This window comes from Ascaphus truei, chromosome 2, assembly GCF_040206685.1.
Source record: "Ascaphus truei isolate aAscTru1 chromosome 2, aAscTru1.hap1, whole genome shotgun sequence".
Taxonomy (NCBI): Eukaryota; Metazoa; Chordata; class Amphibia; order Anura; family Ascaphidae; genus Ascaphus; species Ascaphus truei.
The window spans coordinates 210,410,513-210,426,137 of record NC_134484.1 but is presented as its reverse complement, the minus strand read 5'-3'; the positions used below and the strand labels follow the sequence as shown (position 1 = coordinate 210,426,137).

The 15,625-nt window shown below is 41.5% G+C and overlaps 1 pseudogene; it reads right to left on the bottom strand.

The window, feature by feature from the left end:
• Positions 1 to 9,838: 9,838 nt before the first annotated feature.
• LOC142488184 (E3 SUMO-protein ligase KIAA1586-like) lies at positions 9,839 to 13,317 on the bottom strand (annotated as a pseudogene).
• Between the last annotated feature and the right edge of the window lie 2,308 nt (positions 13,318 to 15,625).

Here is a 15,625-nt window from a genome sequence, read left to right as displayed (position 1 = left end):
AAAACACATCAAATCAAGCTTTTAAAACAACATCATTTCTTACCCTGTATGTATATATCTCTCTAGACATATATACATACATACATACAGTGGCAAGAAATGATATACCACAAAAAAAAAATACACATGTAAAAAAAGCTTTTAAAAAAATTAACAAGTTAAAAAAAATACATTTCTTTGGTTCACTTACCATTACTTGGCCCCACCGACTCCCGTTGCGCAGCTTACTCACGAACCAATCCACCAGGCACAGGAACCCATAAAATAATAAACCATAAAAAAATAAACATTACACTAAAAATCCAAATCAATCCACGGGTCTTCTACTTGTAATCCATTTTCATCTGTATTCTTCTTTCTTCTATCTTCTTCCGGGCGGGGTCTTCTTTCCATCTTCGGCCACGCCCTGGCCTTCTTCTTCTGTAGGAGGTCCTTCCTCCTCGGCGTCTGGCTTCAAAATGAGATGACATAGGCTTTTAAAGGCCTATGACGTCACATTTTCGTCATATGGTTCCCACGGCCCTGATTGGGCCGTGAAAACCATGTGTTTTGGCCGATAAAAATAAAAATATTGACATCACTTAAAGGCAATGAAAGCACAGCCAATCAGAATGGCTATGCTTCAATTGCCTTTAAGATGACGTCATTAAAAGAAACATGGCCGGCCTCACATGGTACGGTAGCCAATCAAAGCGTGGGAACTCCATCCCTACTCTGATTGGCTCTAGTATACCATGTGACAGAGGCTTGGGGGAGAAAGGATGTGACATCATTGAAAGCTTGTCACATGGTACTAGAGCCAATCAGAGCGTGGGAACTCTATCCCATCCATCCTAGGGAGAGGGAGTGGCTCAGTGAGTAAAAGACACTGACTGGCACTGAGAGTTTGAAGCAGGGGAGCCTGGTTCAATTCCGCGTGTCGGCTCCTTGTGACCTTGGGCAAGTCACTTTATCTCCCTGTGCCTCAGGCACCAAAAACATAGATTGTAAGCTCCACGGGGCAGGGACATGTGCCTGCAATATGTCTTTGTAAAGCGCTACGTATAACTAGCAGCGCTATACAAAAACATGCTATTATTATTATTATCCCTACTCTGATTGGCTGTAGTACCCTGTGACAGGCTTTCAATGACGTCACATCCTTTCTCCTCCAAGCCTCTGTCACATGGTATACTAGAGCCAATCAGAGTAGGGATGGAGTTCCCACACTCTGATTGGCTACCGTACCATGTGAGGCCGGCCATGTTTCTTTTAATGACGTCATCTTAAAGGCAATTGAAGCAAAGCCATTCTGATTGGCTGTGCTTTCATTGCCTTTAAGTGACGTCATCATTTTTATTTTTATCGGCCAAAATTCATGGTTTTCACGGCCCAATCAGGGCCATGGGAACCATATGACGAAAATGTGACGTCTTAGGCCTTTAAAAGCCTGTGTCATCTCATTTTGAAGCCAGACGCCGAGGAGGAAGGACCTCCTACAGAAGAAGAAGGCCAGGGTGTGGTCGAAGACGGAAAGAAGACCCCGCCCGGAAGAAGATAGAAGAAAGAAGAATACAGATGAAGATGGATTACAAGTAGAAGACCCGTGGATTGATTTGGATTTTTAGTGCAATGTTTATTTTTTTATGGTTTAATATTTTATGGGTTCCTGCGCCTGGTGGATTGGTTCGTGAGTAAGATGCGCAACGGGAGTCAGTGGGGCCAAGTAATGGTAAGTGAACTAAAGAAATGTATTTTATTTAACTTGTTAATTTTTTTAAAAGCTTTTTTAACATGTGTATTTTTTTTTGTGGTATATCATTTCTTGCAACTGTAGGTATGTATGTATATATGTCTAGAGAGATATATACATACAGGGTAAGAAATGATGTTGTTTTAAAAGCTTGATTTGATGTGTTTTAAATTAATTTGTCTATGTTGCTATGCTTAATTGTGTGTTTAAAGTATTTTAAAATTAGATAGATGTAATTGTTGATATTGTATTGTGTGCTTGTGTTCAGGGTTAGCCTTGGTTTTAAAGTTTGTATTCTGGTTGGTACTTATATTTTTTCACATGCTAAATTGTTCTGCTCCAGGCGTGAATTAGTTAATTGTTTCATTGTTCGGCATGGACTGTCAATTGTTTAGGGATGTAAATAATGATTGCTAATTGATTTTTGTTTACTTGATTGATTAAAATAGTTTACTTGTTTGGAGGTATTTGTATTTTGCTTGCAATGATATTGTTAACATTCATTTGCAGAATGTATATGGTGCATAGATTTTATGCATCATTTATACAATGTAAATGCAATGTATTGATTGGAATGTGAGGTTTTTCATTGGCATTTGATGATTTAGATTGTAAGATCAGTTAGGATTATTAAAGGAAATTCATTGTAATGTAGTGTGTCTGTATGGAGAAGTGTTATTTGTAGTACAGTATGGTTTTGATAACCCTTCTACATTTATTTGTATATTGGTTCAACATGTGTGTGTGTATATATATACTGTATATATAGTTGCATGATGAAGCCACTGTACAAATTCATGGATGAAGGGTGGGTATCGGGCCAGTGTGGCTTAACCCCTTAATTACCTTTGCGGTTATTATCTGATAAGGTATTTAAGGGGTTAATTGATATCTGAATGTACTTGCAATGTATTGGCTTTGTATTTGCTATGTATTTTGTGGGCAAGACAAGGATGTCGCTTGCGACGGAGACTTCTTATTTATGAGGTCAGTAGTACTTTATTTATTTGAATATGCTAGTTAATGTTTTTAATAATTGGCAATTAATCTATTATCCATATCTGGATAATAATTATTTTGCACATTATTGTACTGTAGGTGTTGGGGGGTGGGGGGAGTGTATGTATTGAATGTATAGGCCAGGTTTATTTTTTTTAAATTCAGGGTTTGTTCCGTGGTTCTGCATGGGACCTCTGGAGACCACCTGTGTGTCTCCTCGGGTTTCTCATGGGTATCAGGCTGGTGGTTCCATGGGTGACAACTGCGGGGATGAAGCAGCGGCCTCACATCTGTGGGGGTACCGCGGACCCGTAGTCTGCGGGGATGAAGCGGTGGCCTCACATCTGTGGGGGCACCACCGACCCATAGGTGCGGGGATGATGATGTGTGGTCCCACTTCTGTGGGGGCACCGCGGACCCGTAGTGACCCCCGTGGGAACCAACCGAGGCCCCGCAGACACGTGTGGGTCTGACCCGGGGCTCCCAGACATCCTTGGGCCTACCGTGGGGACCCAATTGTGGCCCACGGTGTACCCAAGGAGACCACCTGGGGGCCATGGTGCTGGCAGGACCCACCAGCAGGCCTCCAGAACCTGTTTGAAAATGGCTGCTGGTACCCTGTAGGTCTGTCAGGTGCCCCGCCAGCCCACCGGGAATGTGCGTGGGGCTGCGTTATGAACCCTGTTTGTAAAAGGATAAATCTTGTATTTATGGGGGCTCACAGGGGTTGGGTAATGTATTTAGTAAATATAATGATGCTTATTGTGGGTCACTGTATTGTTTTTATTGTGGGTACTGGGGGTGGGGGTATGTGGGTAGGCCTCCCTTGTGTGTGGGTAGTGGGTGAGGGTGGTTAGGCCTCATGGGGTGTGGGGTTAGTGTGGGAGGGTATGTACTGCCTGACACACTTTATTCGAGCAAATACCCAGTATGTACCTGGCAGATACCTGGAATGCGCCGCTCCTCACCTCTGACAAGCCCCGTTGCGTTTGCCTTCCCAGCCTGGGTTCATGCCTGGCTGACGGGCGGCTGATCTGTTAAATGATAATGATTAGGATTTAATAGGCTGCAATGCTTCGCGTGTCTACCAGATGGCATAAATTCATGAATTGTAATGCAGTATATATATATATATACTGTGCAGTATTGCAGCCAGCGGGAATAAAATGCTTCAATCCCTGCCTGGAAAATAACCCAATGCACTCGGGCAGAAAACAGTCACAAACCTCAATACACCCGGGTATACCCGAATTCGTGGGACAAGCCGAGCTCGAATAAAGTGTGTCGCCAGTGTAGGCATCCCGAGTGGTGGGTGAGGGTGGGTTAACCCCTTAATGACTGTAGCGGTTAATAACCGCTATGGTGATTGAGGGGTTAGAGGACATTACTTTGGATGTTTTAATTTTTGTCTCTGTTTTGCAGCAGCGGAGGGGCCATGGGCCCCTGGTTAGTGGGTGTGGGTGGTTAGGCCTCACGGGGTGGGCCATTGGCAGTGAGGCGCTGCATTATATTTACACGGGATTCCCCTCCCCCTCCCCACATTTACATACACTGCACTCACAGAAAAACAGGCCAGGGAGATTAAACACACACATTAGGGGGAGGGGGCTTTACACAGATTACAGTCACAGCAGGAATGTTTAACAGACACATTAGGGGGAGGGTGGCTTAAACTTTCCTGCCTTGACTGTAATCTGTGTAACAGACACATTAGGGGGAGGGGGCCTTACATAGATTACAGTCAATGCAGGGAGGTTTAACAGACACACTAAAAATATGTATTTAAAGTATTTATTGTTGTTTATGTATTTTAAATACACAGGGGGTGTACTGTATGTTGTTTATTGCAATGTTCATTGGGGGCAAATGTCCCCAATAAACATGCTATTCTGCCTTAACCCTTCATTGCCTTAGCGGCTATCAGCTATGGTAATGAAGCAGCATTTATGTATTTTAATAATATTGTGCAGGAGCAGGGGGTCCCTTGAGCTTTGATTTCTGGCTCAGGGAACCCCTGCTCACTGTACAATATTATTAAAAATACATTCATGCTGCTTCATTACCATAGCACATAGCCGCAAAGGTGAGGAACGATTCTTTATCGATGTGTGTGTTTTATTTATACTGTAGATGTGCAGAGGGTCTCTGTAGCTGAACTGCTGTGGTTTTAGGTCCGGGGACCCCCTGCTCCCCGAGATACAGGCCCCTTTAGGGGGTGCCGGTATCCCTCTGCTTGGTTTACATGCCGCGGTCACGTGATCGGGACATTTAAATGCAGAGGGATACCGGCACCTCATAAAGGGGCCTGTATCTCGGGAAGCAGGGGGTCCCCGGACCTGAAACCAATGCGGTTCAGCTCCGGAGACCCCCTGCACATCTACACTATGAATAAAAATGTATTTTAAATTTATTTATTTATATTCATGTATTTATTTATTTATTTAGATGTATTTATTTATTTTTTGGGCGGCTGCTGTTTGTGAATTTTTTTTATTGTGGGTAGCGGGGGTGTGTGAAGGGGGTATTAGCCCCAACGGTGGTTGTTTAGGGCTTGCGGGGGGTAGCGGGAGGGGTTAACCCCTTCATGACCGTAGCGATATTAACCCCATATGAATCCATACAGAATATAAAAATAGGTTTTGCTAAACACAGCCTTTCCAAACATTATTGTCTGTACAGGAAACATTCTGGATACATAAGTTAGAAACCCTGTATCCAGGTGGTTTAAATGAGGACATTGATATTTGGTCCCTTAATTAGGTATTGGTTTGTAACTTTCTGTCTAAATAAGAGGGAATTAAATCCCCTTGTACTTAATTTGTTTGTGTTCCTAATACAGTGGGATTATCCTGCACATTCTGTTTTATTTTTTATTATATATATATATTTTTGGTTCATGCTTCTCTTTCAGGATTTAACTATCTCCTAACTCTCTTTTAATTATGTTTTTTTGCGAGTATTATGGTTATGCCTATTGTATTTTATATGTTACATATTTTAATCTCTTTTTCTTTTCCATTCTAGAGCCGTCATTGGCATTTTATTGTGTGATTTTGTTGTTTGCTTTTGACTAAAGTTGTAATTGTTGTTAATATTGCCGATAGCAACAGTATAATGTTTATATGGGTTATTTGACTCCTCCCCGCTCCCATTTCATTGGTTGGAGGACCTGGTTGGCCGACCAATCAGACGAGAGCGTGGGGTATTTCAATGCCTATGATTCAGTCATGCACTAATCCCTGATGAAGAAACCGTGTGGTTTCGAAACGCGTTGGAAAGGTTTCTAGGCAATACTTTCTTTGAACTGCTATTCCATTACGGCGGACCCATTTTTTTCCCCCATTGGAGAGGAGATTAAAGCGTGAGTTGCGGTGTCGCTGTCCGGTGATGTCAGAGGTCCGGAAGTCAAGGATCGGAGGCCTGCGAGTGTGTAGCCTACTACCGCAGGAGTTCAACCTTTATAGTGGTTCTCTCCCTTGCTCACCACAAGCTTGCTGGACTATCTTTCTCAAGGAGTGGGACTATGCAGGATTGGGCTCGTGACTGAGAGATTCAGAGACGGGAAGCTGTACTTACCTAGATTACATCCTTTCTGGAGATCTGTCTGGTTCATGGGTAACATTAACCCCTGACATGCTGGTTTTCCTCTACCCTGATGTACGCATAATACTTACCTGTACTGTTATATTCATTAATATCTTTTAATGCACTATGAGCGTTGTGCGCTGTGTTTTTGTGTATTTTGTCTGAACTTGTAGGGGGTGTTGAACCATCCCTGGTCTCACGGCTGCAGACGCTCCTATATCAGTGTTTTAAGGTCACTTATTGATATATTTAATGATCACCTTAACACATCACCTTGTGTGATTGAATTTAGTTGCACACTTTCCCTCACCTTGTATCATGTCTCATTAGGAAATACCTTTGCAGATGCTACAGCAAAGCAAGCAGCAAGCCGTCCATATGTTGAGAATATATCATATCTGCCAACTTTATAACTTTTAACCATATCTTTCCAAAGGTTTCCCTTTTTACTATAAGCAGTATTTATTTTAAAAATCAGTGGGTAATATATTTTTTGAGTCTCTCTAGGCACAGGTCAAAGTTGAAAGTGCATCTACTCGAGACGGGTTAATGATAAAGCATTTCCTACACAAGAACGTTCTTCATCCCAGATGAAAAGGCTCATTTAAAGTACTACTCACCACCAACACTGCTGTAAAAGTTGCGGAATTATCATCGTGGATACACATCACACACGTCAAAATAGAGTCAGCCCCGGCACAAACAGCTAATAAAGACAAAGCGCCTGCAAATTAGTGTTTTGACAGGCATAATACTCCCTGAGCACTAATCATCGAGCGAGAAATGTCACAGGCAACAGTCCAGGCCTCAACACACGAATTTTGAACTTTTTACCATTTTTTTACAGGTTTTTATTATTTTTAGTTACAATGTATGCTCCATTATGTTTGCATAAGTGGCGTCCCATATGGATGACAAAATAGTAGAATGTATTATTTGCTTAACTCTGTTTATTTTGCTTGGATTTATAGATTAATAGAAAATCCCTGCAGAATGATATCCCGATGGGAGTATGTTTTATCAGTCAAACACATGATTATGTTAATTGCGCACAGGTAGACTCAGAAACAGGAGAGATACAACCAATAAACAAGGGTTAAAAAGTAGTCTATGGAAAGAACAAGTTCCGGCGAGCTTATTCCCAAATGAAGCAGTTGGGTTACTTTATGACAGGTTACAGATGTAGTAGATGTCCTCAATCATACAACCCAGCCATTAACTCACTTAACCAAGAACAGGTTCAGATCAGACTATCTGTTAACATGTGTAGCCAATCTGTGGTGTGGGAATTTCCTCCCTGGCCATTCACATACTTTAGTCAGGTGGATAACTTCTTGCGAACTGGCTTCAGAACAGTGACTGACCATGTGCAACAAAATGTCATCTTCCCCCACTTGACACTCGCATAACCAGACATCTGTCAGGACAGCCTGTTCCCCTCTCCCCTTCCTCACAACACCTTAGAAGTTCAGTCCCAGACACAGGGGAACCACCACAGCATGGGGGCTCACAAGTCTGAATTATGCAGTATTCCTCCGAGGTGTCCTGCTAGGCATTTCAAAGCCCAGTATTACACCCCTTAGTGTTACCTCCTGTTATGGCAGGAATGAAGGGGAACCCCCTTCTGTCTATAATGTTAACACAGATAAACGAGGTTAGCTTTAATTCATCAATTTTTATAATACATTTACCCCCTATGACACAGGAGAACCCTGTTATCTGACTTAAAAATTTTCCTTACACACCAATAAATTAACCCCTTAATGCCCCGTGTAGGCTGGGGTGTATTCATTAACCCTTAATACGGTGATATGGCTCTCTTATTCCTAGCAGGGCGCATATAGACAGTTTATACACATTCACACAACTGCAGCCAGCAGTTGGTTGCGGAGCTGACAGTCTATGCTTTAACTCAACATTTAACCCCTACAACTCTCTCCACCTTATCCCTGGTAAGAGATTTACGGAACCCCTCACTGGGTCCTGGGGATCGGGCATATCCTGGGACCTGGAATGTTACCCAGTTCCCTGCCCGGTTTTAATGCCCTGGTTTGTGCTGTAGCAGGGGGATTTGGCGGTGAGCTGCAACCTGAGTTCCAGGGAGGATTTTAGCCAGGGGTCTCTATTTTTCATGTCCTCATGAATCTGGGGGGATTCTTGAGTGCATGTTTCGGGGTAACACGCAACATGGGCCCCCCGTCTACCCAAACACCCTGACAGCAGTTTATCGTAAAATCATCCCTGACTCTCACGCCTGGCACATTCCCGCTGGTTAGTACTCCTGGAACAGTAAAACCACATACATCTTTATTATACCAACAGTTATATACCCCAATTGGGTTGAAGAGCTGACACTCACAATTCCCCACGGGCACATTTTAGACAGGTTAAAATATATTTTAGGATTGCAGTCAGCTGTGGCCCGCAGAACTGAGAGTCCACAGTCCCCTTTTATGACTCAGGGGCCCCCCAGTTGGTCATAATGTTTTAATTAGTGGCCTGGGGACACTTTCATCATCACATTCACGCCTCTAATTAACACCTTATTTCTCTGTATAAAAAGTGGGCACGAATTCCACACAACTATATTAGTGACACAGATACTGTTACACAGGTTAGGGACGGACTTTTTGAGATCCCTATAGAGAATCCAGAACGTGATATGTTTGTTGACAATACACAATGCACAGCAGGTTTAGATCTTATTTGAAGCAATGTTACAGTACATCCAATGACCCTTGCAGTAATAAAGGTTGCTGCCCATACTAACAGGGCTGACAGGCTCTCATTAGGAAATACCTTTGCAGATGCTACAGCAAAGCAAGCAGCAAGCCGTCCATATAGGTTGAAGAGCTGACACTCACAATTCCCCACGGGCACATTTTAGACAGGTTAAAATATATTTTAGTACTGCAGTCAGCTGTGGCCCGCAGAACTGACAGTCCACAGTCCCCTTTTATGACTCAGGGGCCCCCCAGCTGGGCATAATGTTTTAATTAGTGGCCTGGGGACACTTTCATCATCACATTCACGCCTCTATTTAATACCTTATTTCTCTGTATAAAAAGTATTGCTTTTCCGTAATAAAGTTGAGATGAAGAATCCGAATCACTCTCTCTGTGCCTCTTTCTTCATTTTCCGAGTGCTCGTACATCATCAGATCAGATTCCAAGAGCCCAGAGCGTGCTTAAGTCTCCCCGGGTAGAGCAACACTGTTTCCAGTCATGGCCGGCTGTCCGAGGTGGTCCCCGGTGTATTATAAGTTTACAAACCTTACATTATGGTTGTGTCAATTTTTTAGAACATTTTCCACATAGTCGCGGAAATCATTGATATTGATTTCATGATGAAAATGTTTGTTGATTTCACACAGTTTTTCTTCGGCGGCTTTCCAAGGGACAACAACTTCATCAATATTTCAACAATCTGGCTCAAGTGTATTTACTATTTCATGAATTGTACTATCACTATTTAGTGCTTTATATCCTGATTTTAAGTGATCACTGTCCATCAACCTGGCTTTCATATTACTGATAACTGCTTCCAGTAGTTTTGACGAGGAAGATTTACATATTTTTTATTCTCAACAAAGTAAATACATTTTAAAGCGTCAGAATTTATGGTAGAATCAACTTTCTTTTCAAAGTTTCCATGGCTTTCTTTGAGCATTTCAACTGCCCTAATGGATCTTTTTATACATTTTTCAGCTCTTACAAATTTAATGTTCTGTTTTGAAGGGCATTAGAAAGTAAGGGCATTTCTTGCAATATATCTATCATTAATACTAAATCGTCTATGAAGAATCTGTTGCGAAGACGTGAAGCCATTCCTGAATATTGTTTATATGGATACAAGATACAAGAGGAAATTTGCATTGGCCTCCTCCCCATCCCAACTAACCCTAATATTCAATAACCCAGAATTTCCCCCTGGATGCTCTCAAAAATAATTCTCCCAATATAAGAGCCTTAATATCAAAATAGCAATGGACATGGCAGAAAAGGGGAAGATCTTGTCTTACCAGGCACTCAAAGACAAACACCTAACACAGGACCTGCAGCTTTTCAACTTCCTTCAAATTAGACATTTCCTCTCAACAATATCCAATAACGCAAGGTTTCCAAAGTTATCAAAATTTGAAATGTACTGCAGAAAATGTACCTACCAGAGAGGACTGATTTTGGGAATATACGTGGGAATTAAATCCTCAATATCTACCCAAACACATAATTATATGTTAAAATGGGCAGACGATCTAAACGTTGAAATAGATAGGGAGGACTGGGAGGATATTTGGGAATTGGCAGCAAAAACCTCAATTTGTACAATAACAATGGAAAATATTTCCAAAATTCTATTTCATTGGTACCTAACTCCTAGTAAGCTGAGCCAGATCTTCCCAGGAACACCTTATCTATGCTGGAGAGGGTGTGGCCTGAGAGGAGATATGACTTACATTTGGTGGTTGTGTCGACGGATCCAGAACTTCTGGACTGTGATCCAAAAAATAATACATGAAGTAACAGAACTGAGGGTTCCGTTGGACCAGTTGACCTTTCTGCTATCCAAACCAATAGAGAACCTCACGGGCCCCATGGGGCAGCTAGTCTCACATATTGTAACAGCTAGTATATAAGCACACTGTCACAACTGAATGTATAGTGAATGTATTAAAATATTTTTTTTCAACCAATAAAAAAAAAGGGGGGTTAAAATAAAATGTATGTCAAACAGTACGTGACTGTCATTTGTAACGTAACTCTGGTAAGTTAGGTTGATTTAACATATGGAGATCAAAGACAGACACCTAACATAGGACCTGCAGCTTTTCAACTTCCTTCAAATTAGACATTTCCTCTCAACAATATCCAATAACGCAAGGTTTCCAAAGTTATCAAAGGTTATCATTCCTCACGTTGGTTCATTGCTCAGCTGTGCGGGTGTTCTTTGTAAAAAACGTCACATTGGTTCATTGCTCAGCTGTGCGGGTGTTCTTTGTAAAAACCCCTTTTTTTTATTTATTGGTACCAATAAAGTATTTTAATACATTCACTATACATTCAGTTGTGACAGAGTGCGTATATACTAGGTTTCCTTTTCTCCTTGATACATTCTTGTCCCTACCTAGTTAGCACCTCACATTGGTTCATTGCTCAGCTGTGCGGGTGTCTTTGTATACATATTCTAACAGCTGCAAGATGCTCTATAGCCACGGCCTGGAAGAAAATTAATGCTCCCTCCAGAAGAACTTCCATCAAAAGAATAAATTAGGTAATGACTATGGAGAGGCTAACTGCCCAACTGAAACAAAACACAGAACAATTTTATAAAATTTGGGAACCATGGCTCCAAAACTAGTTCCAAAACTAGACAAATCTTTAAAAACTAAGCAAAGTAAAAATCCCATCCCAATAATTAAGACAATTGGCCTTGGAGTACGAGCTAAAATCGAGCGGACGATGGGGCAGGACGGGGAAGGGGGATGGATTTATTTGTCCCCGTCCCTCTTCCTCGACTATTTTGAATGGATTTTCCTCTCCCTCTCCCCCTCCCTCCCCTTTACTTCTCCCCCAATATACCTACCTCCCATACCCTCCTTTCTCTTCTCTTTTTCCTATCCTTTTCTGTCTGCTCTAAGCTTTGAACAAAGAACCAAAAATTGGTACAAAGCATATCAAACTGAGGGTTCGGGTGAAAAATAAACACACACAGAATTTCAAACCACTCAATGTATTTAGAATCTAAACACAGAGAAGAAAACATGTTGATTATCAGTTTGTGATGTGAACACTACTAACGGTAATTTGTCTCAAACCGCCGGTGAGGAATGAAATGTAAAAATGTGTACATCCTTGTAAACGCAATAAAAAAATTGAAACAAAAAAAATATTTGTAAAAAGCTGGTTAAGCACGTCATAAAACAAGTGTTGACCTTAAGCTGCAAGCAGCCCATCTTGGTCTCAAAACTCTACCAATCTTCGTAATTGCTAGTCCAAGTTCTTCAGAAATTTTGAAAAGTGCCATTTGATTTTTGTTTGATTGGTGAAAAATTGTGTATATTTTATCTATGAACATTTTGAAGTGATTCGCCTGTTTAATTTCAGTGCTAGAATCATCTAAGACAAGTGGCAGGCAGTGATTTAAACAATGCCAAATTATGATGCCTGGAAAGTCTTTCGTAAGTCTTGTGCTACCCTCTAATTTGCAACCAAGCATAACACTTGCGCCATCAGAACAAAATGCAACCAAATTATTTCTGAAATATCCAATGTCACGATGGACACCAACTTTATCAACACATTTATATTCCTGTGTAGTCGATTGAACAGAACAAGTTGCAAAATAAATTGTGATGTATAATTCCATAATAGACAAACACACGACATCTGCCAAATACACTTAAAACAACACTTACTGGGATAAGGGAACAAAATAAATTGTCCTTTGCATGCAAGCGCAAGAATTGCAGTCTTGGTTTAAAGGTCCCATGGCCAGATCGCAACTTGCCGATCTAATATCTCAGCCACCTCAAAGAATTTCGTAGAGATTCGTTTGAATTCGTTCCAGAGTCATCAGGGCTAAAAAATTCCGAAGTTTGGGGCAAATCCTTGGTTACTTTGTTATTAACCCCTTCTCTCTTGGACAGGTTGCCGCTATGCTTGAACAAAGTCTTGCGTCTTCACATCATGGATCAAGAATCACGAACACAATTACCAACAAGATCACGATCACACCGGGGATACCTCGGGAGCCGCAGTTATAGACTGGCCAAGGCTATCTCTAACATGTTGATCCAACTCCCTTGTGGGAACAATTTAACCCAAGAATGTCCATGTTGCCCACAGTTCATAAGACAGGTCAAAAAGGTTTTCCGTTGTGCAAAGCGCATGGGTCAGTTTGACCCCATGCCACTTAGCATACCTGGGATACACCCATACCTTGGCGCCTCCGAGTCTGAGATTTGGCCCAGAGGTGTCAATGACCCGGCATCTGTTATACATCAGAATGCTGGCCGTGTATACATTATGGGTCTCTGGGCCTTTTCATCCCTGACACTTCGTGAGACTGGGGGTCGCCAATTCAGCAAGACCCCTTTGAAGTGCAGGCATGAAAATACTCCCAGCTCATTCATCCATATCAATCTGTATGTCCGAGGAGTTATTTTGCGGGCTTACAAAACAGTCCCTGCCTTTACATTTTAAATCTACAGTTTTTTACACACTTTATTAAACATCATGTTCTGCTTGTGCTACAACTGTAATTTATACAGTATATGTAGGGGCATGTAGTTTCTAATCATACATGCACCCCAAAACTCAGGGTGCTGGCTGCTCCCGTTCACGAGTTAGCCTTTGTAGTTCAAAAGCCGGGCCAGGGGAAGCGAAGTTCCCACACTTCTCACATCAATTGACCCGCTTCCCACGGCAATAGACTTTCTGCCTTTCAAGTTGCAATGTTAACAAGGGACGGATACATTTTATCGGTAAAACACTTGAGATTCTAACCGCAACCACTTATTCAAATAACTTGTGGTTACGGGTCAAACCGATTGTAATGGATACCTATCTCACAGACGGCCCTTTAAACTTTTTCCACGCGTCTTCAATCAGCGCTAGCGTTGGGCGCTCACTATGCCATTGTGTGTCTATGAAAGGGTATAGCAGGCAATACATTTTTCTTTAAACACAGCAGGCAGGGAATGGCCTGCAAATGGGGGGGTAAAAACGGCTGGGACAGGGCAAACACAGCAATGCATGGCACATAAGTTTAACCCCTTCATTCCCCATGCGAGGGGAGGATGACCAGCCAGGTATAATACCTATATTCAGGCCTGATCACCTCCAACCACGTTACATCCAATATCAAATCCAACATTACACATACTTTTTAACAAAGTTTTGTGTATTGTCTCAGCATCCTGTGCTTCCAACTCAATCAAATTGAGGAAAATTGTAGGCGATAGATGACAATCTTCAACTTTTACAAAAATTATAGATCGCTGCTTTATTAGATATGGTTGAAGCTTCATCAATGATGACACAAATTTTTAATTTTTTGTCTATTATTTTAGTAAATATATATTTTTTCATTTCTCTTGCAATGTGATCAACTATTTTTACAGCAGTTTTTCGAGAATGGAGTCCCACTCCCATATCCAAACCATATTTTACTTGCAGTTCGATCTCATCTTCAATGTCAGAACATTGTCTATTTCTTTTGCTATGCTGTAAACTGTATTGAAGACTTTACATGTAGAGCTGATACATTTTTGGTTAATTTTGTCTATGCATTTGGTAATTACATTATCAGTACGACATTTCAGTTGTGTCACACATATACCATGTGCCTGTGATGTAATGTGTTCATTCATTTTTTTCCTGAGAGAATCTTGCTGACGACTTTATTTTTTCCTGATGCTTCAATACTGTAGCTTTTCCATTCCTTCGATACATGAATTCCTTTCATGTTTATGGAATCAAATTTGGTGAAGGGATCACAACCCAGTTTCTGGTTGCAAACAACCAAGCCATCATATTTTTTCTGAAATTCCTCGACCTGCTTCATATTCCAGCAATCAGGAAGAGTAGCTGCTCGGTCTTCATCTCTTGTATTGTTAGCGGATATTTCCTCATCTCTTGGTGTTAGATGTTCCCTGGGATCCTCATTCCAAATTGAAGATGCACAAAGGGTGGGGATAACGGAAATGGAGTGTGCTAAATCAGACAGAGCGGTGGAGAGTGTGTATATAAGTGTGTAGGAACCAGTGTCCACAGTTTATGTAAGTGTTCACAAATACAACGTATATACCCCTATATCAAACAACCAGTAGTTATGGCATGAACCACAACTCTCCCTGGCCTGATAACAAGGCTATAATATATAACACTGGATTTAAAAAAGGTGTCCAGTGTCAAAACCACAAGTGTGGGTTTCTCCTTGTATAACTAAGGGTATAAATTACATCACAATGAGATAGATAGATATCTTTTTAATGATAATGGCAAGATCTGTACAAAAACACATTTCAAAACAGTGGATGCTAACAATTATCTACACTCCAAAAGCAACCACTTGAGAAAATGGATGTCTACAATTCCGTATGGACAGTTTTTACGGGTAAAGACACTGAGTTTGAGCAGGGGAGCCTGGTTCAATTCCCAGTATCAGCTCCAAGTGACCTTGGGCAAGTCACTTTATCTCCCTGTGCCTCAGGCACCAAAAACATAGATTGTAAGCTCCACGGGGCAAGGACCTGTGCCTGCAAAATGTCTCTGTAAAGCGCTGCATACAACTACCAGTGCTTTACAA